Raw genomic sequence first — 26180 nt, 5'->3', positions numbered from 1 at the left:
TACCACAAAAAACTGGTAAAACTTATTTATTTGAGTATAAGCCTAGCTATACTCAAGTATATACTAGGTAAAGAAAAAATGCAATGCTCCCCTTCCAGTCAGCGTCTGTGTCTCCGGTGCAATAGTCTCACCGGCGGTGCGGCAAGCTGCTTGAGACTTCTCCCCGCTGTCATCTCTCTGCTCGGCTTTGAATTCCCCCGCCGTCAACGCTGTGTAAGTAAGCGTTGTGATTGGATCGAGCACCAGCCAATCACAGCCGGTGCTCATTAAACCAATCACAGCCATTCAGTGATGTCATCCACTGAATGGCTGTGATTGGTTTATTGAGCACTGGCTGTGATTGGCTGGCGCTCGATCCAATCACAGCGCTTATCTATACAGCGCTGATGGCAGGGGAATTCAAAGCTGAGCAGGGAGATGACAGTGGGGAGAATTCTCAAGCAGCTTGCCGCACCGCTGGGGAGACCATCGTGCTGGGGACACAGACGCAGGCTGGGAGGTGAGTGTTGTGGGTTGTTTTTTTTTTTACCTCACTCGAGTATAAGACGAGGGGGGCTTTTTCAGCATAAAAAAATGTGCTGAAAAACTAGGCTTATACTCGTGTATATACAGTATATATACTAGGGAACTAGTTACATAATGAATGAGAAAAAAAGGCACCACAGTGGCCTGTTAAAAGAAACATGCCAAAAATGAAGATATAGTCCAAGAATAACAAATATTCAAACATAACAAGCAAGCACTACCCACTTTCAGTTCAAAGAAACAAGAAATTTTTTAAAATATGAACCTAGAGGTTTAAAAGGAAATGAAGAGATTGCTCCAAGCAATGCTACATGCTAGCAATGAGTTGTAGAAATCAGTCTGAGAAACTTTGTGCATTGAGCTTGAACATGTTTTCATTTGGAGAAATGTATTTTGCTTTTATAAATGTTGCATTGAGCAGTTAATTGTATAATAAACTACCAAGATAAGAAGAATGGTTATTTCCCATTTGGATTACATAGCCTTAAGATATATGTCCAATATATATTTATTTTTTAAATAAACATTCTATGAATATAATATCCAAACTCAAATGATCCCACTAAGTTTACAGTGAAAAATGGTTGAACACACAGGTACCATCTTAGATGTACATGTAGCCCCTGCGAGATTTTAGCTTGGGATCGCTTTTGCTGAGGTCAAAGGACTCATATTTCTTTCATTCAACACAAAGCCATGCAGCAAGGAACTGGTTTGAGTTGACACGTGGCCAGATGTATTAACAAGGCTGCAAGCCAAAATAGAAGAAAGCAGAAGTAAAAGTAAATTGTTGCCTGCCCAGTACTAACTATACAAAATACAACCCTCTCTATTAGCTGGAGAGAGCTTCTCCTTGCCAGCTTAAAAAATACGGTTGGCAACTTTACAATACCCACAATTCAGATTTGAGTCTCACACAGACAGTTTGTGTCCCCTGGTAGAGCATGCTCAGTGATCTCCTGGCTGCCGTAAATATCCACCCACTGCATGAACATATTGATTAACTAGCAGGTGAGACTCCCTATTACTTCATGCAGGAAGAAACCAAGGGGAAATGTACCTTCCCTCTACAACAACTCCTACATGCTGGTCACACTCAAAACACATAAATCTGAATAAAGTCCAACTTAAAAGGATTGTCTCAGCAGAGACACTGATGGTATATTGGCATATTGCTAGGATATGCCACTCATTCCCAAATTAGTGGAATATAACCACTATGACCCCAACTGATCACATGAATGAAATGACAGCAGCACAAGGAAAGTGCTGTGTCAATTCATTTTCATTGGTTCCACTCAGCCTTCTTTGGAGGTTACATGGTCCCATCCTAATCAATAGTCAACCATGTGACCAACTGAAAAAGCTAAGTGAACAGGGCATGAAGAGGCATAGAGCTTGTTTAGTGCCAATGCTATAGTTATAGCAATTGGGTCATTGAGGGGGTTAATATTATTACTGGGGCTACCGTGGGGTTAATATTATTACTGAGGGGGTTAATATTACTGGGGCTACTGTTGGGTTAATATTATGATTGGGAATATTGTTGAGTTAATATTACTGAGGGGGGTAATATTATTACTGGGGCTACTGTGGGGTTAATATTATGACGGGCTACTGTGGGGTTAATATTACTGAGGGGGTTAATATTATTACTAGGGCTACTGTGGGGTTAATATTATTACTGAAGGGATTAATTTTATTACTGGAGCTACTGTGGGGTTATTATTACTGGGACTACTATGGGGTTAATATTATTATTTGGGCCACTGTGGGGTTAATATTATTACTGGGTTTACTGTGGGGTTAATATTACTACTGGAGTACTGTGGGGTTAATTTTGCTACAGAGGGAGTTAATACTACTGGGGCTACTGTGAGGTTAAAATTATTATGGGGGCTATTGTGGGGTTGATTTTATTACTGGGGCTACTGTGGGGTTAATATTACTACTTGGGCCACTGTGGGGCTAATATTACTACTGGGGCCACTGTGGGGTAATATTACTGGCGCTATTGTGGGGTTATTGTTATTACTGGGGCCACTGTGGGGTTATTATTACTACTGAGGCCACTGTGGGGGTCACTATCACTACAGGGGCCACTGTGGGGAAAACTATTACTACGGAGGCCACTGTGGGGAACACTATTACTACTGGAGCTGATATAAGAAACACTATTACTACTGAGGCCACTGTGAGGGGCACTGTTACTACTGAGGGCACTGTGGGGGTTACTATTACTACTGAGACCACTGTGGGGAACACTATTAATACTTAGGCCACTGTGGGGGTTACTATTTCTACTAATGCCACTGTGGGGGTCACTATTACTATTGGAGCCATTGCGGGGAACACTATTACTATTGGGGCAACTGTGGGAAACACTATTACTATTGGGGCCATTGTGGGGAACACTATTACTTCTGGGGCCACTGTGGGGAACACTATTACTACTGAGACCACTGTGGGGAACACTATTACTACTTTGGCCACTGAGGGGGTCACTACTTCTACTGAGGCCACCGTGGGGGACACGATTACTATTGAGGCCACTGTGGGGGATACTATTACTAATGAGGCCACTGTGGGGGAACTGTTACTACTTAGGCCACTGTGGGGGGTCACTATTTCTACTAATGCCACTGTGGGGGTCACTATTACTACTGGAGCCACCGCGGGGAACACTATTACTACTGAGGCCACTGTGGGGGTCACTGTTACTACTGAGGCCACTGTGGGGAACACTATTACTACTAAGGCCAGTGTGGGGGGCACTTTTACTACTGAGACCACTGTGGGGGACACTATTACTACTGAGGCCACTGTGGGGTGTCATTATTACTACTGAAACAACTGTGGGGAACACTATTACTACATAGGCCACTGGGGGGTCACTACTTCTACTGATGTCACTGTGGGGGGTCACTACTACTACTGGGGTCATTGTGGGGAAGACTATTACTTTTGGGACCTCTGTGGGGAACACTTACTACTGAGACCACTGTGGGGAACACTATTACTACTGAAGCCACTGTAGGGGTCCTTACTACTACTGGGGCCACTGTGGGGAAAACTATTACTACTGAAGCCACTGTTGGGGACATTATTACTACTGAAGTCACTGTGGGGGTCACTGTTACTATTGAGGCCACTGTGGAGATCACTATTACTACTGAGGCCACTGTGGGGAACACTATTACTACTAAGGCCACTGTAGGGGACACTTTTACTACTGAGGCTACTGTGAGGGACACTATAACTACTGAGGCCACTGTGGGGGTCACTATTACTACTGAGGCCACTGTGGGGGGTCACTATTACTACTGAGGCTACTGTGGGGGGTCACTATTACTACTGAGGCCACTGTGGGGGTCACTATTACTATTGAGGCCACTGTGCGGAACACTATTACTACTGAGACCACTTTGGACAACACTATTGCTACTGGAGACATTGTGGGGGTCACTATTACTACTGAGGCCACTGTGGGGTCACTATTACAACTGAGGGCACTGTGGACGACACTATTACTACTGGAGTCACTGTGGATGACAATATTACTACTGGAGCCACAGTGGGGGGCACTATTACTATTGGGGCCACTGTGGGGGACACTATTACTAGTGAGGCCACTGTGGGGGACACTATTACTATTGAGGCCATTGTGGGGGACACTATTACTAGTGAGGCCACTGTGGAGGACACTACTACTGCTAGGGCTGATATAGGGGACACTATTAAAAGCGAGGCCACTCTGCCCGTGGCAGCATACCTCAAGCTGACTTAGGGTATGTTTACACATGGCAGAAATGCTGTGGTATGTCCACAGTGGAAATTTCCGTGGCAGCATTTCCCCATCCAAAAAACAGTCAAAATTTGTACCATTGGTGCAAATTTTGACTGAAAATCAACCGCATACCCGCAGTTGATTTTATACTATGTGGCGCTCCCCTCACCTGCTCCAAAGGCTTCCTGCTGTCTGCACTCCCCAGATTCTGGTTCCCAGCAGCTTAGTCAGGTGCAACGCCGCTGCTCTACTGAGGGCACTGCAAGCTGCTGGGAACCAAAAGCCGGGGAGTGCTGACAGCAGGAAGACTTCGGAGGAGGTGAAGGGGAGTGCTGCATAGTATGAAATCAGCCGTGGGTATGCAGCTGATTTTCAGTCAAAATTTGCACCAGTGGAACTCCAGTAGAGAAACAAGCACACAGCATTCCTCACTGTCTAATTTGAAGCAGCCCTGTCCTTTTTATAATGATGGAGGTAAATATGTTGTGATAAGCCCGCCCCCTGATGGATTGGCACTTTGCTATAAATAAGTGGGTTTGGGGTTTTGTGGTCTTGTGGTGTCCCAAAGGGCTACTCAGGACACGAGGTCCGCACTGAGGAGATGGGAGCGTGGAGTTGTCACTTGTCATGGTTGCTCTTACCAGTCTCCTACCCGGAGGGACGCATGCCACCTCGGCCCACGTATCACTAGGCCTCTTCCGGACACCCCTGGAACAGGGATGGCCTATAAACGTGCGGTAAACTGCAGATATGTCACGGATGACACCACCATTCCTTACTCACCGGAATAAACCTCGGCGGAGAAATGAAGGAAGTCCACACACATAGTAACTCTTCAGTACTTCAGTCCCTGGGAACGGTCAGGGGCTGGCAAAACTTTACTTGTAGCTTTGACAGTATACAGCGTAAAATACACCAGTGCAGGAAGGAGAGGAGACTTGAGGTCAGGGAGGAAACTCAGGATAATATCGGTCCTGCAGTGCAAGTTATCTGTCAGGTACCGCTCCTGAGGAGGATGGGGGTAGGGTCACTCCATAGACACTCACTTGATAAGGACTTGAATCGCTGCACGGCGAACTCTTCACTTCTCTCTCTCTCTCCCGCTCTCACAAATGGTTCCTGGAACTGGGGACCTCAGGATTCCACTCTTTCTCCTCCATCACTCTTCACCACATGAGGGTTGAAGGTACCCCCCATGTGGCCGGCAGTTCACCCCACTCTCTACCGTTGAAGATGATGGACTGACTGAAGAAGAACCCATACCTTGCTCTCAAACACCCATACTTATAGTGTCTACCATACCACGTCACAGGACATAAATTGTTACTTTTGCAGACATATCCCAGCTACATCCAGACATTAACATCTTAAAATATAAGCCCTTCCCTGAAAATCATCCCTAGAATGTTAAAAATAAAAAATATATATACTCACCTCTCCGCAGCTGCCTGAGACGTGAGTATATATATATATATATTTATTTTTTTATTTTTTTTTTAAGCACATTCTATTGCGATGAGGGTACTCCTCGCGGAGATGAAGAAATCCTCGGCCACAGCTGTAGCAGAGGATCGCGATCTTTTCTGTATGCTGTCAATGGGGCCGCCGGTGCTGCTGCCAGCCCCAATGATCACAGGGTAAAACCCCTGGCTGTTACAGCATCCAGGGGTTTCACATCCCTGCAAAGAACTGCACTACACTGCCGGGGACCAAGCAGAGAAGTTGCGTCTGAGCCCTGGCAGCGGCGGACAGGTGTGTATATGTTTTTTTTTTTATTTTTTACATAAACCTGGGATGATTTTCAGGGAAGGGCTTATATTTAAATCCCTTCCCCTAAAATCACTGCTGGGGTTGCTGGCATCCCACTGCTTTCAATGGGGCTACCAGCAGCCCCATGCTTTCAATGGGGCCACTGGTAGCAGCTTCGGCACCATTGAAGGCAATGGGCACAGAACTGCATTCCCGCATGTTTTTGCACATACATGGATGCGCAGTTTGTGCACACCTATGTACGCACACTCTCGTATAAATGCACCCTAAAGGACACAGCTCTTTTGGGCCATAAGGATGCAGCAATTATTTAGTTTTTTTCTTTCTGCATTAGAAAACCATAACTTCTTTATTTTTCCATCAATGTAGCCATATGAGGGTTTGTTTTTTGTGATATGAGTAAGATTTTCTAATGCCACAATTTTGGGGTACATATAACTTGTTGATTCAATTTTTTTTAGCTTTTTTTGAGCAAAGCAAAAAAAAAATGCTATTCTGTCACAGTTTCTCTTACATTTTAAATGTTATGCCGCTCGCTGTGTTGACGTGGATTTATTTTTGGGGTTTACGGCATAATCAATAGGAATGTTTGCACCCTTCCTAATTTATGTTCAGAGATTGTGCGCACGATGTAAGAGATCACACGGAGACAAGACTGTCAGTGTAGAAATTCTTCCTGACTGTTTATTAGTAGGCATATAGCATCTTATAAAGCATGAGTAGTTAATTGCCCTTTATGGACGTGCAGGAAGCAATACGTGGTTGGAAATCAAAGCATGTGATTGGGTGCTCCAAATATGGCCTTCTTACATCCGATCCTGCATGAGTTGCTGTCGTCATGGACGTCCGACATCACGTGTTTTCAGATTCAAAATCAGCGCCATCTTTCCGAGTTCGATGGAGGGGGCAGGGGTGGGAATGAACAATGTGTCGTCAAATGACGCCCGAGGGTTATGTGCAGGTAAAAAATGTGCCCTGAGGTTATGAGTGTGTGTTTCTCTCAAGCTGAATATTCTGATAACAGTTAGCAGTATGGGATGTGCCGAGACATTCCATTCTACTGGCTCAGATAGTGAAATAGACATTTCACCTTGCATATATATATATATATACATATATATATATATATATATATATATATATCCGCCACAGTGAAGTATAACTAAAATCTATGGCAGTGATTCCCAACCGCTCTGCCATGGTACCCAGATGTGCCATGAGAACCTGACAGGGGTGCTGCAGCACAAAGGTAGGAAATAGTTTTAGTGCTTTTTCTTTTGCGGGGCTGCTCTGAGGTAAAATGTTTTCCCAGGGGTGTCTGGAGCCTGAAAAGTTTGATAAATAGTGATCTCTAGATTAGTTTGACTTTGACGTTACTAAATTTATAGAGCTTTTTTATGTAAGTTTTTAAAATAAATACAATTACAATTTTTTTCTTGTGTTGTTGCATTCAAAGATTCAAAATATTTTTATTTTCCATCGATGAGCTATAGACTTTCTTTTGTGGGACAAGCTGTAATGTTTATTGGTACCATTTTAGGGTATAAACGACTTACTCTGGCCACAACTCATCTGTGCACACAGAATCTCTATCCTGTTGCTACCCCCACCTCTCAGTGCTCCCTACACTGTACAATTCCCCCCTTATGTATCCCACACAGTACTGGTGCCCTCACATAGTAGTAACTTACCCATTGTGCCCCATAGTAATACTGCCTCTATGCTGTAACACCCCAACTCAGCCCCTGAGTGATACTACTCCCATGCTGTAATACCCCTATTGTGCCATGCAGTAATATTGCCCTCAGGCTGTAACACCCCTATTATGCACCATACAGTACTGCAGCCCTGTGTGTGCCCCCACAAAGAAAAAGGCCTCCCTCTGGTTGGCGTATTTTCTGTCTGTATTAGGTCCATATTTTTTACGGACATAATATGAACAGCATACAACACCACCAATTTGCATTGGTAGATTCTGATGTGTTTTTTTTGCAGCACATCCTAATTTGGTCCATATCGAATCATCCATTAGGGTTGCTTCACACAAGTGTGTTTATGTGCGTGCATACGGGTGCACAAAAACATGTGTCTATTGTCTATTACAACCAATGCATTCCCTATGGTGTGTTCACATGTCCGTGTTTTACAGGCGTGCGCCTGTAAAGATAGGACATGCATGCACCATAGGGAATGCACACATTCCCTCAATGGAGCCGCGGCTGCTGCCGACAGCTCCATTGAGGGCAATGGTCTGCTGGCACCCCATAATTGTTTTTCAGGGAAGAGCTTTAAATATAAGCTCTTCTCTGAAAATCAACCATTTTAGTGTAAAAAAAAATAAATATATATATATATATATATATAGGTATATACTTACCTGTCCGCCGCTGCCGTGTCCCCCGCGGCGATGAAGAACACATCTGCCACATGCGGCAGATGTTTTCTTCATCCCCGCGGGGAATAAAGAATTCCCTGCTGCACCTGTCACAGATGTGACAGATGCGGCAAAGGAATTCTTCAACCCTGTGAGGAATAAAGAATTCCCTACTGCAGCTGTCACAGATGACAGCTGCAGTTGATGATCCAGCTGCAGGCACCCCTTAATTGTTTTTCAGGGAAGGGCCTTAAATATAAGCCCTTCCCTGAAAAACAAGCCAAAGTAGTGTAAAAAATAAGAAAAAACACATACTCACCTTTCTTCAGCTGCCGGGCCTCAGCAGCATCCTGTCTGCGCTGTCCCTGGCTCTGCAATGAAGTTCTTTGAGCAGGCGGGAATTAACATCCCTGCCTGCTGAAAGAGCTGTTCCTGATTGTCTGAGTGCCTCAGCCAATCACAGGCAGCTCTCGCCTGTCATTCATTCATACTTTATTCCCCGCGGGGTTGAACAATTCCTTTGCCACATCTGTCACATCTGTGACAGGTGCAGCAGGGAATTCTTTATTCCCCCTCGGGGATGAAGAAAACATCTTCCGCATGTGGCAGATGTGTTCTTCATCCCCGCGGGGGGCACAGCAGTGGTGGACAGGTAAGTATATATATTTTTTTTTTTTAACAGTAAAATGGTTGATTTTTCAGGGAAGAGCTTATATTTAAAGCTCTTCCCTGAAAAAAAATTAAGGGGTGCCGGCAGACCATTGCTTTCAATGGAGCCGCTGGCAGCAGCCATGGCTCCATTGAAGGCAATGCGCGCACCTGCATACACACGTGTTTTTGCGCATATAGGGGTTGGCACATATGTACTCACCTATGTACGAACAAGCACACACTCGTTTGAAACCACCCTTAAAGTGTATGGGACTGTGTAAAAATGCAGCAAATATGTAGTTGCATGCATATTCACTGCATTTGCACATGTTGCCAGGAAAAAGTTAGAAAAAAGTGGAAAGCATTAGGCCTTCACGTGAAAAATGCAGTAAATATATATGCAACACAGATGTAAAAACCTGGCATACACACCAACAACACACCAAAAACACACCTACACACAGTGAAAAAGTTGCGTTGCAGCATTTCTGGCGCTGGGTTTGAAGACGCAGGTGTAGTATCCATGCAGATCCAGAGAGTTGTCAGAGGAGTGCCAGAGGTCAGTATTGGTAGGTCTCAGTTTGTGGTACAAAGGAGGAGGCAGGTATCATAGTCCGGAAGAAAGCCAAAGGTTGTATTGGTAGGTCTCAGTTTGGATTTGTAGAGGGGCAGGCAGGAGAGGAGCTTGACTAAGGCTGTGCAGCACAATAATCACACAAGTTACTGGAGGAAGGGACAGATTTTTATAGCATATCCAATAAGCAAGTAGGGTATACAGGAATAAGGCTAAGCTTAAGCAGGGGTGCTGTCTGTCTAAGGGCTGGATGGCTCAGCAGAGAGAGCTGGATGCATGGTACTTAACACAACAGACTGTAAATGGTGGATGGTTCCTGCCTCAGAAGTGAGTGCGCACCATCTTGCAGCAGGAGCCAGCTGTGACTGACAGCTAGCCTTCTGCTGCAACAACGGGGATTGGTGATCCCTGCTGTTAACCCCTTACATGGCATGATCAATGTCGATCATGGCATGTAAAGGGTTCACAGTGGGAGTGTGCTCCCTATATACAGTAACATCATCGGCCCTCCATGATGAAATCGCAGAGAACCAATGGGTTGCCATGTCAACTGGATGCCAGACAATGGCAACTGGGCCTGCTGTTGCCTGTGATCACTATTGTAACAGATAGTTGCCGTACAGAAGCATGTGCGGATTAGTCCATGGTGGATTTTTCTGCCGCGTATGAGAGCATCCTAATAGTTCATTCTCATTACATAAAGTCTTGCAGAATTTCTTCTTTATTTAATCTATAGCAAGAATAAGGAGTGCTCCATGCAAAGAAAACCTTGATAAGATCAGTGACATAGTACAGAAATGTACACACTGAAGCAGCTGTGTTGACGGCACCGCATGCTGAAATGCAGAACACAGCTGCTGCCACCTCTGTCCGGAATGTTGAAGTACACCTTTGTCTACAGTAACAAGTGCAGGGAAAAAAAGAGAGAACATAGCGCTGATGATGATAGGGAGTCCAGGAATGGCTGTAACAATACTTTATCACAAGAAACATGCAATGCACTTCAGTGCCTGACCTGCAAAGGCCTGAGGAAGGTGCCACTGCGGCACTGAAATGCGTTGCCTGTTTGTTCTTTATTTAATGCCTATACAGAGCTTTAATTTGATTCTAGAAATTGTAGTTTTTAGAGTAGTCAGGACAATGTACAGTAGTAATGTGCCAAATCCACTTACAATGCAGTTCATTTGACAGAATTGCCTTATAGGATTTCGGCTCAACTATTCTACTTATGATGGTTGACAAGTTTATGAAATGTTTCCAAAACAGTAGAATCATGAATATACATCTGGAGTATAATACAAGATCAGTATAAGGTAAACAATAATAAAAAATATTTACAAAGGAACTCTACTTCCTATATAGAACATATACAATTTGCAGTATATGGACTGTTATGTAAACGGTTAAAACTACTCTAAACACTAATGAAGAACAATGTAATCTGGACAAACTATCCTTTTCTGGTAGCTACTACAGCATGGCACAAATATTTATGTTTTGTACACATATAAGATAGTTGACCCTAGCTATTGATACTATAGAAGAGAACTACTCAAAACTCAGATAATATCATTTAAAGACAGGGAAGCAAGAATAGAAAAAGTGCCTCAACCAGGAAGATATTACAAGAAAAATATCTCAGGGGCTATTGTATTTATCAAGTGTGTAGATAGGACGCTGCAAGCAAGAGCCACATAATTAGCACGCAAATTGTTTCTGCTAATGGAGTGCAGAATCTCCTTCTCACTTTTCAAACGCAATTCCATTTAATGTGAGCCAGGAAATGGTTTTCATCAATAAAAATGAATGAAAGCAAGGAAGGATTGCAAAGTTTGAGGTCTCCTCTTCATGCAATTATCATAATGAAGTCATATCAAATGAAGAGGAGGCTTCTTTAGAGGATAAGTGTACATGTTGTGTGTTTGTTTTTGCACCTTCAATAGCTGTTTTAGCGAACATTACTCAATGTGCAGAGAAGCAAAGACTTACAAGAAAGAAATTGGAACCAAAATAAAAAAAAATTATGTAAAATTTCTGAGCATTTAAAAGGAAATTGGGTTTACAATGATTTCTCTGTTAGCTGAATTGTGCACTTTGGGAATGTAGTGATCACAGGCCTACCTAAATCTTCCAAGACATCTTGCAATATTGTCGAGGCTATGTTCATGTTTTTAAACTGGTTCTTGATGGTGATTTATTTTTTGCCAGTTTATGTTCTATTTCCATTATGTTAGTATTAAAATGTGATTTGATTCTTTTGTAATGATAAAGAGAACCAAAGACTATCCGCTAAAGTCTGCACCAAAAGTCGGAGTAGAGATCCGTATACACAATATTGTGAAGCTGGTGGAACGAGTCAAATTGCTGCTGTACTTCAAAACTATGGCTCCATCACACAGAGAAGACATCAAAGTGTTGAGATCCTGGACTCATTTCACAGGTTCATTCATCTGTTTTTTGGATCTTGGTACTATGAGAATTTATGGTAGCATTAGAACTATTGTGGATTGGCATTTGGAATGAAGGTGGCATATACGGATGTGTCAGATTTAGGCTCCTTTCACATCTGCATTTAGTTTCTCTGCTGCTTGGCTCCATCATAAGAGCCAAACAAGGAGAAAACCAAAGAACTATATGTGGCACATGCTGGACACAAGCAGCGCCGCATGGACCCAATTCACTGTAATGGGGTCAGTCCAGCTTCCAGAATGCCACACAACATTTTCCCAGATGAACTACTGCAGCAGCTGTGATATTTCAACAGGGCTTATATGCAAGATCTGTGCCGGAGGCTGAGAATGGAGCCTCCAGCTCAGATATGAATATGCCCTTAGGCCTCGTGCGCATGGTTATATTATGGATCTCTGTGTGGTACAGACTGATAATGCAGAGCCCATAGCACTTACAAAGATTATGTGTTTAAGAGGAAAATAATTACAAAACCTGTTCTATTCAATACTGCATAATTTCTTTCACAATTACAGTGTGTTATATGCGTAAGATAGACTTTATTATGTCTTACAGTCACCTTTGTACCCTTTTATGGCAGCCGAATGCCACAAAATGAGGAATTTCCTGAGACAGTAGCTCATAGTGGTCTAGAACACCAAAAGTAAGGCTACATACTGCAATTTAAAGAATTGCCATGTGGACTTTCTGCACGGAAATTCCGCTGGCAATTTTTATCCCGGGATAAAGCAGCAAAGTGGATGAGATTTGCAAAAATCTCGTCCACACACTGCGAAAAAGCCGTTGTGGCCAAGCCACGATGAAACTGACATGTTGGACGGAATTCAGAGCCGCGGCATGTCAATTTTATCGCTGTTTCCACTGCCAGCTCTCTGCTGTCTATGGGGAGAGATGGCCACAGCGGAATGCAGGCGGCAAACCCCTTCAAAACCGGCACCGAACGGCACAAGTTTTGAAGCTGCCTTTCTGCCACGGATATCTCGTGCTATTTCCCTGTGGACCCATGTGTGACATTACCAATATTCCCATTCTTGTAAGTCCTTGCAAAATTAGTTTTTTCGATATGCAGCATAAACGATGAGCGATGAGATGACAGTGCAGTGTAAATAGCAGACTTCAGTACTGAACGGCCACTATGTTAACTGAATGGAGAGGGGCAAGGGAGAGCGAAAACTGAAATCTGCTCCTGCCGCCCCACTGTGAGCCAGCGATACAAGCTGCCGTGCAGGAGCAGGGGAGCATGTATGTGCGGGGACAATTGTTGGTCATCATTTGCCCGATATTCATCCCGTCGAAATGCGGCTTTACTTACATAAACTTTAGTGATAGTGGTGTTCTTTAGCACTGCATTGCGTGACTATCCCTCAAACTAGGCAAAGCTTGTTAATACGCCACTTGGATATCCATATTTAAAAGCACAATTACTTATTTTCTCCCCATCCAAAAAAAAGTCAATTATGATGGAACTTCTAATATCTTTGGCTATGATATTGCTGTTTTTTTCACCATTAGCTGTTTTCTTGATTAATTTTCTTGCTATTCTTATAGAATTGCCTTTCGAATCTGCAATCGCATCTAGCCTCATGTGAACTTGATTTTGAGCCTATGCTGCCACCTAATGGCAAGCTTGTTTTTTGTTATTTTGTGCAGGTAAATATTAAAAGGGTTTTTTTATATTATCTTGTATTTAGTTTTAAATTATTACATTTGCAAATCATGGTACTAATGGTACTAACTGGATATTCCTCAGGTGAGTGTTCTACTTTCCAAGTTGCTATGTTATTCTTTTTAATTAACATTATTAATAATAATAGCAATAACAACAAAAATAATGATAATATAATAAGAATATTAATAATAGCCCAAACTTACAGAACATGCACAAATAAAACAATGATTATCTAAAGACAATAACAATAGAATAAACTCCATTATAAGAACACTCCTAAATGCCAAACACACAGTCAAAGCTATAAATCCATATGCCATCCCAGTACTCACTTATTTCTTTGATGTTATTCACTGGACACACACAGAGCTAGAACAACTCCAAAGAAAAGAATATCGCACTTTCCAATGTGTGAAAACAGACTCGCATCACAGCGGGAAATCCCTTCATCCTATTGCTTTTAATGGGGAATGCAGTAGCAGCGCCAGCAACATTGAAAGCAATGGGAGAACTCTGCGATCCTCTGCGATCCTCTGTGACAGCAGAGGCAGGGGATTCCTTCATCCCCACAGAGAATCCCTTCCCCCTAGCTGCAGCAAATGAATAGGGTTCATATTTGTGTGAGATTTCCGTGTCTCGCAACGCACAAATCTCGCACGATTTTATCGCCCCTATGAAACTGGCCTAACTTCAGCAGACAGAAACAACACACCGGTAAACTTACACTCCCATAATCTAGACATTGCACAACACACCAACACCATTAAGGAATCATGGGCCAGGAAGGAGCCCCATGGTAGGCATGCCTTTGACCTTCGTCAAGATCATGTTGAGAAACCTGCGTCAAACTGCTGGCTGGCTCAGGGAATCACTTTGGAGAAACAGGGGGGTTCATGGTTGCCATACAGGATCAAGTGATTAACAACTACAGAAAACCCATCCTGAAAGACACCACAATTACTGATGAAACGTGCAGAAAACAATACAACACATCACCTCCAGTTGGAAGCTCTTGGCCCAGACAGATCATTTACACAGACATAATCAAATAGCAAATATAATCCACCAAGAGCTCGTAGACCGGCACCCACTACCAGACACTCATATCCCATACTAATATAGTCCATAGAGAGTCCTAGAAAACACCACGCACAAATTGTACTACGACTAGGGTTGCCACCTTTGTCACGAAAAAATACCGGCCATGGTCAAAAGGGGCGTGGCTTATCACAGCATTTTTTTTCCTCTTTTATCTTGTAGTCTACAAGTCCCGGCATCATACCCCTATATACCGCATCTGGTGCTTTCCACGCTGAGATGCTGGTATTTTCTCATTAAAGCCCTGCAGCTACTCCCAGTACCACTGCCATATACTTTTCATTTATGGACATCCAATAATCCGGCATCTCTTTTGCATCCCAATATAAAATACAGCAATACATACAATATTACATAGCAAAAAATACTTACAGCAGACTGCCACAAAGAAAGAAGAACGTAATACTGCAAGTGGGCACTAAAGGTTCCAGCATGCCCAGTCACAGGCAACAAACCTAAAAACACAACTTTATAGCAAGCAGTGAGGAAGCAACATGGAGGAAATGTGGGGAAAGAACTGATGGGAAATGTAGTTCATGTACATAAAGAACACTCACAGACAACAGAGAAAGAAACTACATCTCCCAGGAAGCATTGCGCTCAGATCAGCTGCCCACGAACAATATGTAAGCTCATGACGGTTGCTAGGTAACAACGTGACTCCTTCCAGTGACCAGTGACCCAGCCATGCCCATGGCCCATGTAGAAATAATAATCACTGGCTGTGTACACGTCCCATCCCGGCCGAGTCCCTCCCAATGAATCCTGTGGCCGCCACAATCTGTCTGCTGCGCGCGCTAGTCCAGCGTTCCCGAAGCGCATGCGCAAGACTTTCTGCGCTCTCGCAGCTACCCGACAGGGGCGCGTCATCAGCATAGGCTGCTGCATGATGCCCTGCATCATGGGCTGCCTGGAGACTATTACAGGCCAGTATTAAACGCTGCGGAATAAGTTGGCGCTATACAAATAAAGATTATTATTATTATATATATTATTTTTGTCGCAGCCTGCTGCAGACAAAAATAACGGCCTGTAACAGGGCCAGTAAAAAAAATACCGGCACTGGCCTGGCGGTAAAAATACCGGTCGGGTGGCAACCCTAACTACGACAGAGCCAGAATCACAGACAATACAATCCACCATAATAGACCACACATCATATTTATTGACAAACATAACAAAAACCCATTCCTCATAGACATCTCCATCCCAAACAGTCACAACATCCAAAATACATACACTGAGAAAACCAATAAATACACTGAACTGGCGCAGGAGGTGAGACGCCTGTGCAGAATGGATGGGTACTTATTGTGCCTGTCATTCTTTCTACCAGCGGGGTTGGATCACAGACATTATGCAAACTTTACATCTAAACAAAAAATATTCATGTTCTTGCAGAGAGCAGCCATACCAAATCCATGACACATTGTCAGGAAAATTCTAAACCTGGACACATGCAAACACACAGGTTTCATTTTTGCATTGCTTTGGACGCTCCGCCCTGACCAAGTGCTTAGCACTTGGTACTGGTACTAACACAGTTAAGAAAATTTTATTCAACTTCTTGTAGCGATTTCAGGCACTCGGTTGGAGCCTCAGGTACCGTGCATAGCTTTCCTCCTGTCCATTTACCAACCGTCACGTGCGCTCCGATCCGCTAACCCATCCAGACTAAACACCCATCTGATACGAAACTCACATGCTCGCCTACAGGACTTCACCAGAGCAGCACTGACCCTAAGGAATGCTCTACCCCAAGACATCTGGACAATCCCTGATGCACGGCATTTCAGACGCGCCCGGAATACTCACCTCTTCAAAGAAGCATACCAATTCCCCTGATCTAGTCCCTCGAACCATAATATGCCTATCATGAGAATTTCTCACCATGTATCTCTTGCACTTCACACACACCATACCATCTGCCCAGTTCCCTATGTATCACCCCTGTGCCCCCCTTTTGTTTCCAAAATCTTTGAATACCACCTGTAACCTTTGTACTGTTTAAGCTTCCCTATATGTCAAAAGCACTAGGGAATAAGTTGACGCTATACAAATAAAGATTATTATTATATTATTAATAATAGCTGCAGGTCTGGAGAGTAGTCAAGGAAGAGCCAGGAGTCAATAACAGGAGGTCTCAGTTTGCAGTACAAATGAATGAGGCGAGCAGCGTAGTCGGTAGGGAAGTCAGAAGTTAGTATCAGGAGGTCTCAGTTTACAGCACAGATGGATGAGTTGAGTAGCGTAGTCGGAAGGGAAGCCAGAAGTCATTAACAAGAGCCCTGGCAGAAGCGGCAGAGGAACAGGCAAGTGGAGCTGGATCAAAGGGTGCTATGGAGCACTGAGGGAGTGGCAGGGCCAGGCTTTTACAGGAAGTGCAATCAAGACAGAGGCAGGGTCAGGACCAGGAGGCAGAAACTAGGTGAGAGCTACTGACTGGAGTGCAGGAGGTTCCCAGTTCGATTACTGACACTTCTTCTCTCTATTTTCTTTTTGTCAAACTTTGTAATTGATTTATCTCCCACTTCTGCTACACTGATTGTCTAAATTTTGCATACATATTCAGTATTGATGACAATATAATATTTCAATGATTTTGACCTAAAATACTGAAACTCTGATGAAGTTGCCATGTCATCTCAACTATGCAACAGCGCAAGAAAAACAGTATTCCTCAACACCTGTAGGCCAGAAGCTTTGTTACAAAGGGCTGAAATTTGAGGCTTAAAAGGATGGCTGAATCACTCTGTCAACTCTGACCAGAAACTACTTACAAGTCATGCAACAACAATGGAGGGACATAGAGTACATTCTAACCGAAGAATTATCTGCGGTCTGTTACCAGATGTTATGCATGACTGATTTCTGACTTATACAGCTGAAGAACAAAGACAAGTTTTTACGGGGTATGAATTTGCCGTCCATTGGAGATGTAATGCAAGTGCTGTCAACCCATACTTCATTGTAATTTGTTAATGAGCATTGTGCCCTATAGCTTATTATAATGTGTTTAAGTGCATTGTGCAATATGTTACGTTATAACCTTATTGTAATCTGCACATGAGTATTGTGCCTCATATCACATTATAATCTGGACATGAATGATGTACCTCATGCCTCCTTATAACCTGCTTATGAACATTGTGCTCCACACTTTATTATAAGCTATTTACAAGCATTGTGTTTCTTATCTCACTACAATTAAAGCCTGGTTTAGAAACAACGATTATCGCTCAAAATATGTCTTTTGAGAGACTTTTGAGCAATAATCGTTGTGTGCCGTTACAGCGCAAGGTGATCGATCAAACGTTGAGTGATCACTTTGGACTTCGAGGGGGTATACAAAAGACAAGTGGGGACGCTTGTCTTCTGCATCCAGCTGTTCTCTGCTCGGAGTGCCTGGCTGCTATACAGCCGAGCGCTCCGTGCAGGGTATGCAGAAGACAAGCGGGGCCGCTTGTCTTCTGCATCCAGCTGTTCTCTGCTCGGAGCGCCTGGCTGTTATACTGCCAAGTGCTCCAAGCAGGGTATGCAGAACACAGCTGGACAGCTATGTTTTTCATACCCCTGCTGTTCACGGAGCGCTGAGCGCTCCGTATACCAGCTGAGCGCTCCGTGAATAACTGGGGTATGAAGAACACAGTGGTCCAGCTGTGTTCTGCATACCCCGCTCGGAGCACTCGGCTGCATAACAGCCTGGCGCTCCGAGCAGAGTAAAGCTGGATGCAGAAGATAAGCTGCCCTGCTTGTCTTTTTTATATCCTGCTCGGAGCGCAAAGTGATCACTCAACGTTTGAGCGATCACCTTGCGTTGTAAAGGCACACAACGATTATCGCTCAAAAGACATCTTTTGAGCGATAATCGTGTCTAAACCAGGCTTAAGTTCACACCTCATTATAACCTTTTTCAGAAACCTTGCGCCTCACACCTCATTATAATGTCTTCCTGAACATTGTGCTTCATACTTCATCACAATCTGTTCACAAGCATTATGCGCTACCTCTCATTATAATCTGCTCACGAACACTGTGCCTCATACCTCATTATAACCTGGCATGAACACTGTGCCTCATACCTCCTTATTGCCTGCTCACGACCATGATGTCAATAGATCTGTTGTCAGGCTACGACATTCATCTGGATTACAGATAATATTCTGAGTTTGGATCAGTAGACCCGCAGTCAGGCCAAGACACTCATCCATATTAACTGTATGTTAGGCTGGCTCTACATCATGTTTTTAGGCTATGTTAAAAAAGCTTAAAAAAATTAATTTGGAACTGTATAAAAATTGAGATTAAAGCTGGCCACTGGGCTGAGTAAACAGCCACTAGGGATTAAGCCACTGGGCATACCACTGATTTACCACTGACAATAGGAATGACCATCAGTGAACAGATATTACTAACCACTGGGAAATGGATCACTGAACATATCCCTGATCATCGGAGATCGGTGACTATACCACTCACCCCACTGACCAAACCACTGACAACTAGGGACCATGTGCTGAATATTTCCATCCCAGGCTGCCATAGCAGTTTGACATGGCTATAAAAAAAGTTTTAAACTATCTTACTATTCCATGACCATCCCTCTGGTAGACACCATTCAAAATATAATACTGTATATTAAATGTAAGGTAAGATGATGAGTGCTGGTTCCCTTAACATTTGCTGCTATGTGAATCATCACAGCAGTTGCCACATGCACCAGCCAACAGAATCGCAGGATTTGGATTTAAACTGAAAAGGAAAAGGTCAATTGGTTCCAGTCAGCAATTGCTCTTTTTAGAGATAAGACCAACTTCAAGCGATTTAGGAACCTTCCATTTTCTACTCAGAGCAGATCTACCTATGCATGTTGGAAGATTTACCCTGAGCAGTAAATCAAAAGAGGTAATATACTAAAATGTGATAAGTGGAATTACTGATGTAATAAATCTTCCCTATTAAAACCTAACTTTTACTATGTGATAAATATTAAAATAATGGGCAGATTAAAAAACAATGTAATTGTCAAATATACAACACTCACTGGCACACCACTAGGGGTCACAAGGGTCGCAATTCCAATCAGGCCCCTTGGCTAGGGGGCCCCCCCGCAATATACTGTCTTACTGCCACGGTCCATAGGCTGGCTCTGGGTAACGCTGGGGCGGGGGGGGGGGGGGGGGGGCGGGGAACTGTTACCTAGGGCAGTTGGCAGCCAATTACATCCTGCAGACTCCCCCAGCATGGTCCTCCCTTCGTCACAACTACAGTCTATCAGTGCACTGCCGGCCGCGTGATTGGTCGGGCCGGCAGTGTCTGATAGTGAAGGGGGGAAGTGAACTATGCGGTTTAACCAGGTATGTACTGCATATAATCATATATGTATAACTGGTATAAGTTATACTATATAACCTATACCAGCTGTACATCTATAATTATATACAGGAGATCCCCAGGTTATACCAGCATGCTCTGTATCACTATATACAGGGAGATATAACTTATGGAAGCTGAACATATTTAATTATATACAGGAGATACCAAGGTCACACCAGCATGGTCCATATCACGATATACAGAGGAATGTACATGTCAAAAAAAATAATAATAATAAAAAAAAAATATATATATATATATATATATATATATATATATATATATATAGTGATATGGTTCACGCTGGCATAACCTGGGTATCTTCTGTGTAGAATTATATATGTACAGCCGGTATAGGTTATATAGTATAGGGGGACCCTCTACATCTAGAGGAAAGAAGGTTTCTACTTTCCTCTAGATGTAGAGGGTCCCCCTTGTTACAGCCACAGTCCTGGGTATAAACAGATCGTGTATCGTCCCCTGATATATTTAAACATAGTAATTAGGTCGCCCCTCAGTCGTTTTTTTCTTCTAAATTAAATAATTCCAATTTTGATAACCTGTCTGGGTATTGTAGTCCACCCATTCTGTTTATTACTTTATCTGCCAGTCTTTGTACCTGCTCAAGCTCTGATATGTCCTTCTTTAGTACCACTGCCCAAAACTGTCCACAATATTCCATGTGTGGTCTGACCAGTGACTTGTAAAGAGGAAGTACAATGTTCTCGCCAAGTGCCCCTAGACCTCTTCTGCTGTTTGCCTTGATCCTATTTGCCTTGGCAGCAGCTGCCTGACACTGGTTGCTCCAGTTAAGTTTACAGGTAACTACAATCCTCAAGTCCTTTTCCATGTCAGTGTTACTATATATCATTCTGTATATAGTAATATAGAGCATGCTCGTGTAACCTGGGTATCTCTTGTATGTAATTATATGTTTACATCTGGTATATGTTATAAATCGCCTGCATATAGTGATGTGGACTATGTTGGTATAACCTGGGTATCTTCTGTATATAATTGTATATGTACAGCTGGTATAAATTACACATCTCCTGAATATAGTGATATAGACCATGCTGGTATAACCTGGGTATCTCCTGTATATAATTATTTAGGTACAGCTGGTATAAGTTATACATCTCCTGTATATAGTAACATAGATCATGCTGGTATAACCTGTGTATTTCCTGTATATGATTGCATACTTTACACACAATTAAAAAACACATCAAAAACCTATATGCGGTTTTTAAAAAAATCATGTATTGCCTAAAATGCTACAAAAACATAGACACAGCCTAAGGGGCTACAAACAAATTTTCATGTAGTCCAAGAAATGAGTCATGTGCGGATAGCTAGTGCCAAGGGGCTAGATCATGTACGTTAATGTGTTTTGCAGATGACTGCAGTACGGTTTAGGTATGTGGGGGCTCGAGCTGACCTTTTGTATCCAGGCCGCTGAGCCTTTAGCCACGCCCTACTAAAACTACACCACAATTCTAGACCTAATACACTAAGTAGTCCAGCGGTGGAGGGTAAAAATCGGAGCCCTCTCACCTTGATCAAATAAACCCAGAGGCAGAGAGAACTGAAACACATAACATACAAATAATGTGTGAAAATAAATGTTTTTTTATTATTCATCTGCCCGTTATTTTTATATTTATTACATAATAAGATACGTTTGAATACGGACCTCTCCTGTGATTTATTATTCATTTTGAAGCCATCTACTACTTTTTCAATGATTTTCTTCTTACATATAGCAGGTTTTCCAACCACTAATGTTGATCTCAACGACTAGTTGCATGAAGCAGATACAGTTTTCTCTGATAAGGACTTTTATGTTTGAAACAGTCATTTAAACAACTGACAGCGGTTTATGGGATACGGTAAGTCTTGGTGGGAGGTTTGAGAAGATATATTGAGTTTAAAATTGTACCTAATGGGTTACGTATCCCCACTTTGCCTGCAAATAGGGTAAGAACGCCTGACCTTATGGTTAGGTGGAAAAAAGAAAAAAAAAAGAGAGTTCATTGAAACTTATGTCCATTTTACTTGATGAGGAAAAGCAGATTCTAGATAAACATACACGACTACTTTCTGAAACGATCAGAAAAACTTGCACTTTTGCCTCTAACCACAATTTCGAGAGAAGAGCAATCCAAATCTGAAGTTGCTTTTAAACTTCCACTAACTGTCTTAGATGGGGTAGAGGTTCGGGGAGAAGTAGACAGGCTAGGAGTGGTCTGCTGGAAAACAATTTTTTAGGACCATCCATATCCCATTACCTATTACGAGAATGAAAGGAGTAATCAGGAACAGTAGTGGCAGTTTAACACCGGTTACACCTTCAAGCTTGGAAATGGATCTAGGCACAGGGTTATCTAGTCCTCCATTTGAACAGATTGATGCTGGGCAGTTACGGATCATTAACCTTTCCGATAAGGTAATTAATGACTCAGTTAAAAAATGTTGTTAGTAAAGGCCTTAATTTCGTTCCCTCTGCTAAGTTCGATCACTTTTCTTGGGTTATGGACGTGTAATTGTTCACCAGAAAACTAAGGTGGCACAAGTTCTTCAGGCAGCATGATAAAAAACATTGTATGGGATTGGATATGTCAGATCTATCAGATTTAAGGATGTTGTAGGATTTTTGGGAGGAAGGGCAAGGGGTATTGGCGTAGATCCTTATACAAATTTAAGTCCAAAGGGTACCAAGTCCCCCCTTTTGTTTGAATGCCCCCATGTAGAAATGTTTCAACATATGGTTTGAACTTAAGCAAGTTATCAGAGAAAAAGATGCCCTTCAGTAATATGTCTTCTGGTAAATTTCCTAGTCTAATTGATTATAGCCTTGTTATTAAACCATCAGATAATGGTTGTAACATTCTGACTCTAATGTCAAGATATGCAGGCGCATTCTTGAAGACAATGAGACATTACATGTCTGGATGAGGATCCGACTTAAGGGTTTCTGTTCTCCCTCTGTGATATTTTGTCACAAGCAAAGGAGGATAACCTTATTTCTTCAAATCATCTTGTCTTTATGACCACCATCAAACCCCAAATTGCAACCTTTTATTGCCTCCCCAAAGTACATAAGGGAGTCTCTCCTCTCAAGGGGCGACCTGTTGTTTCAAGTATCAACACTCTTATCCAAAATGTCAGTATATACGTCGAAAAAATCCTGTGCCCTTATGTGGAGGCACTGCTTTTGTACACCAGGAAAACAATGGATGTCCTCAGGCATCTGGAGGGCATTCATATTGGCAGGGATGTAGGACATAGAGGCCCTCGTAGCTACATTCCTCATAGGAATAGATGCAAAGCAGTGCCCAAGTTTTTGCAACAGCAAGGCACCCGATATAGGGGAAATAAAACATTCATTATGAAGCTGGTCTCTTTCAACCTAGAAAATAATTTATTTTTATCTGACGGCAGATTCTACCACCAGTGATGGGGTACCACTATGGGGAGCCCGTGTGCCCACATGTACTAATCTGTACCTGGACTGGTGGGAAGAAAAATATGTTTTTCCTGATGTCTGTGAAAAACGATGGGCAATACTTTACTTGACTTGACGTCTAATGTTATCGCGAGAGCCCGGCCTGTCGCCATGGCAACAGGACGCCAGACACTGGCGTCCTGTGTTGCCAGTTTCTGAGATCGCTGTATAAGCGATAAGGCATGGCAGGGCAGTAGCCCTGCCCTGCCTTATCACAGCGATCATCAGGGCTGTGGTGAAAGTCCCCTAGAGGGACACAAATGTTGTAAAAAAAAAGATTAAAAAAATGAATTAAAAAAATGTACAAAAAAAGTTTAAAAAACCCCATTTTAATGCTTTTTCTCAAATTAGCATAAAAAAAGGTAAAAAAAATGAAAACTCCACATATTTGATATTGTCGCGTCCGTAACGACGCATGCAATAGGTTGCACATGCTTTTGACTGTGCACGGAAAAAGGCATTAAAAAAACGCTAAAAAACTGAGGCAAAATGCTAATTTTTAGCATTTTGCCTCACTAAAAACGCAATAAAAGTGATCAAAAAAGCCGTATGTACCCCAAAATGGTACTAATAAAAACTACAGCTCATCTCACAAAACATAAGCCCTCATAGAGCTCCGTACATCAAAAAATAAAAAAGTTACAGGACTTTGAATGCAGCGATTTAGAAAAAAGATTTCCAGAAAAAGGGTTTTTATTGCAGAAAAATGGAAAAACCTAAAAAAAATGTAGGAATTTTGGTATCGTTGTAACCGTACTGACCCGCAGAAAAAATGGATTGTTTTATTCATGCTGCATGATTAACGCTGTTAAAATAAAAGTTTTACAATATAGTCAATGTACCCCAAAATGACGCCGATAAAAGCTACAGTTTGCCACGCAAAAAACAAGCCCTTATTTGGCCGTGTCAACGGAAAAGTTAAAAAATTATGACTTTTGATAAATGGAGAAGAAAATCCGCCAAAAATCGTTGCGTCCTTAAGCCCAAAATAGGCCATGTCATTAAGGGGTTAAACAAGGGTTTTCCTTTGTGTTAAATGATGGGCGGGTTACAGTCATTGAGAGAGCTGAGATTGGACTGGCGGTTAGGGCGGCCCATAAAAAATAAAGTGTCAGCTATACAGCAAGACACCTTCCCAACTTGTTACATCTGCCAATAGTAATGTTAGGAGAAAGTTTTAGCTTTAAATTCCAACTACAAGATAGTGCTCAAAACGGATGTATATTATGAGAAATGGCGCGGACGTGCAAGATTTTCGATTGCACTAGCTACAGCAATAATACTAACAATTTGCTTTTGCATAACAACTACTATACCTTAAAACATTAAGTACTGACAATGACATATGTCCTGACAATCTACATATTTGTGCTTTTGCTACAAAAATACCCCAAAATATACGAAAATAGTCAAAATTCCGACACAAGGACTCATCAGTCAGTGCTTAAAGACGGGACAGCAGACTTCTTGGTAATCTGTGCTGGAACAGCCTTGCAATTTGCTTCCAGGACTTGAAGCAACAGTTGTTTTTCTTCTTCATCATTAGTCTGAAAATTCATGGTCTTTGAGCGCAACATCGTCAGCATAAGAACCTGAAACTGCCCCAAATAAAGGTTTGTTAAAAGGAAAAAAATACAGAGTGTCTTGCTTTGTAGTTAAAAGTTGAGTGTTTTAGGCCACCCCACTGACGGTGCGAGGCGCATAGTGGGCGTTAAAATTGGACCTCCGGTGATTGAATTTGGCTGTCCCCCATTATCACCACCAGTCGACCATCAGGGCTGGAGGTGTGAGCACATTTTTAGGATTTCTGTTATTCACTGCTGTTTTACAACCTGGCTTGCAATCTTTCCTGGCTGTTAACTTCTATCGCTTCTAATGATTGTGTAGTAGAAGAAACGCATTGAGCAGTTCATGATATTTTCATAGTTCAGCTGTCATTTTTCCCATTTGCTGCCTGTATAGGTGACAGAGTGTGTCTAGCAGTTTTAGCTTGAATGCTTTACCAGTGAGGTGAATGAAGTTCACGTCAGCTATAGTGAGTGGATGTGAACCCGTATCAACATCCCTCCATAGCTGGTTGTTCTGCCTATAGGTTCACATTGATCATATCAGGTTTATGGCTCCTATTATCGTTATCTTATTTTCTTAGGGGATTTACGGTTAATCTAAACCCAAGGAGTGTTACGTTATCTTGCACTTGATCTGAGTCTTCTCTCCTCTCATATTAGCGGACAGAATTTATTTTGAGTCCTCTCTGCCTCTGGGTTTATTTGATGAAGGTGAGAAGACTCTGCTATATCTTTTTACCTTCCATTTCTAGACTACTTAGTGTATTAGGTTTAGGATTATGGGGGGGTTTTAGGTATATTTGACAATTAT

Source organism: Eleutherodactylus coqui, chromosome 2 (assembly GCF_035609145.1).
Source record: "Eleutherodactylus coqui strain aEleCoq1 chromosome 2, aEleCoq1.hap1, whole genome shotgun sequence".
Classification (NCBI taxonomy): Eukaryota; Metazoa; Chordata; class Amphibia; order Anura; family Eleutherodactylidae; genus Eleutherodactylus; species Eleutherodactylus coqui.
This window is presented reverse-complemented; position numbering follows the sequence as displayed.